Here is a 2,564-nt window from a genome sequence, read left to right as displayed (position 1 = left end):
CCCTCCCCCACAGTATAACCCCTGCTTTCATTGTATTTGATGTCGGTATAATTTGTGGAAGAGAAGGGGAAAAACAAGTCATTTAAATAAGGATACATGTGGACCTTTTGCAACAATTAGAAGTACAAATTGTCATGTCAAAAACGAACTTTACAACTGGGGGAGAGGGTTGGATGGGGGGAGCGAGGATGGGAAGGGATGGGAAGGGTAAACAATAGAGGAGGCTACAATGCTTGATAAGAAATGTGCTCACTATCTTGACCATCTAATTGTAACCCCTCTGTACAGTATTTTCACAAGAAAAAAAAAGAAAAAAAAGAAATGAGAAATTGAGATGGATTTTGTTACTTTCTGCTTGCATGTTGCATAGGCCTAGGTGATAAGTCTTGCCCATGTTATCTGATGATGCAGGTAACTCGGCCAAAACATATTAGGACCCATGTGTCTATTGAAGAATAATGTCTTTTAGATATCAAATTAGCACAACTGGAGCATAATCTGTAGGAATGCTCCTGAAATATGGAGAAAAACAGTTTGGGGCCAGTGAGTTAAAACAATAAACAGAGCATCAGAGTAAAATCTCTTATAGATTAGAGGAAAACAACGTTGATTTTTTAAATTGTGAATTCAGAAGACCATGAACACTTAGAATGTATCACAAGTTTATACTGAAGACATTGCTTTAACACTTTTTATATTCTAATATATATTCTGAACCTAATTATTTATATTCCAATTCTATTTATTGGAATATATAAATATCAATTTATTTGTCAAATTATCAATTGATTTTAGTAAGTTTCACTGTGTGAAATATAAAATGGGCACATATAACTACAAAATAAATAACTATATATAATATAATAAAAAAGGGCACATGTTTTGCATTCTTCTGTTGTGGTTAGGGAATCAAAAGCAACTCTGTTTTAAAGTATTATTCCACTATCTCTACCTCAGTGTTTGGTAGAGTTAGAGTTAAACCTTTACCTTTTGTAGATTTACAGACTGGAGGCAAGAGGAAACATTACCCATTTAAGGTCTAATAACAAGGAGAAACATATGGACTTCTCCTGGAGCTATGAAATATTTGGTGATAGAAAGGCAGTAGTGTACGTTCCTGCCTGGTTGGAAGGCAGACAGGCCAGGACATTAGGTAATCATTCAGATGAACAATTTTTTCACCTTCTTGGCTTTAGCTACTTTTGAAATGGTAGGTATAATAAACAATTATGTTTTGATAAAAAAAACCCCTTCTAGTCTGAACAGTTCTGTCTGAAATGTTCATCTTTCTATGATCCCTTGTAACTAACATTTGTTTTGTTCAAGTAAGACAATTTACACTCTGAGGGTAAGATATTCTGGTTGGTCTGATCCTACATGGAAGAAGGGTAAAGTGTCAGGTAAACATTTGTGCCAATATGACCTCATTTGTGAAAATTTCAGCTGCAGAAATTTACAAGGAACTCTTAAGCAAGGCTTATTTTGAATCCATTAGCTCCACAGAGCTAACTCAGTTGGATAAATAAATATTTGAAAAAGCCCTCCCTTTTAGACCTAGCTAAAAATGCTTCAAATATGATCAAATCTAAAATGAAAAAGGCTTAAAATAGTTATTGACAAAAAAATTGCAAACGTGAGCAATAGACTGAACAATATAATTATTTCCCATTATACACAGAATTTTAGGGAAATAAGATCAATAGCATTGTTAGGAATATTAAGGTTTCTTTGTTACAAATAGGCACCCAAGTATATAATCCTGTATAAAGATTGCATCATTAACTACCAAAATTTAGAGGACATTACATGCTTCAGCAGCACATATACCCAAATTACAATACAGAGATTAACATGGCAATTGCGCAGGATGATATGAAAATCTGTGAATTATTCCATATTTTTCATTCTTCAGATGCAAGAAATGAAAACAATTATTAAAAAGTTGATTACAAAATTACAAGTCTAACAATACATGTAATTCATATAAATGAAAGGTAGTTTGACATCAGTGTATTAAATCTTCACCTTAGAAAGGCCTTTACATAGCATAATCTTTATAAAACTTTTAAAATTAGACAACACTCTCATTTTATTCCAAAAAAATATACTATAAGGACCTAGTAAAAAAGGAATCTTAAACTGTTTCTTTATGGAATGCAATCTGACACATTTATTAATGAACCTGTATATTATAAAACAATGTAGTATTCAAAGTCTTATATCTAGGAAAGAATAAAATAGATTATGGGCATTATACAAACAATACAAAATATTTTAAAGTATAATTTTTCAGATAAGCACCAGAAATATCTTTAGTTTCTTTAGTACTCATTTCAACATATAAATTAAAATTATTTCTGATTAAAAAAAGCAAAAACACGAGGGGGGACCAAGATGGTTACGGGGAAGTAGGGGAACACCACAGCTCTCCCCAACCAAAAAGAGAGTTTGAGTTCCAACGTTTAAACTCCCCAAGAGACCGACAAAAACAAAAAGACCAACATCCAGAGAAAAGCAGGAGGTAGAAAAAAACAAAAAATAAAGAGTTAAAAAGAAGAATTTCA

The 2,564-nt window shown here is 32.4% G+C and overlaps 1 pseudogene; it reads left to right on the top strand.

Moving 5' to 3' along the window:
- Positions 1-1,806: 1,806 nt before the first annotated feature.
- Positions 1,807-1,902, top strand: LOC138822640 (U6 spliceosomal RNA; annotated as a pseudogene).
- The last annotated feature ends 662 nt before the right edge of the window (positions 1,903-2,564 follow it).

Source organism: Dipodomys merriami, unplaced genomic scaffold (assembly GCF_024711535.1).
Source record: "Dipodomys merriami isolate MVZ:Mamm:240054 unplaced genomic scaffold, mDipMer1.0.p SCAF_113, whole genome shotgun sequence".
NCBI lineage: Eukaryota > Metazoa > Chordata > Mammalia > Rodentia > Heteromyidae > Dipodomys > Dipodomys merriami.
Note: the sequence above shows the minus strand (reverse complement) of the source record. Positions and strands in the feature narration are given on the sequence as shown.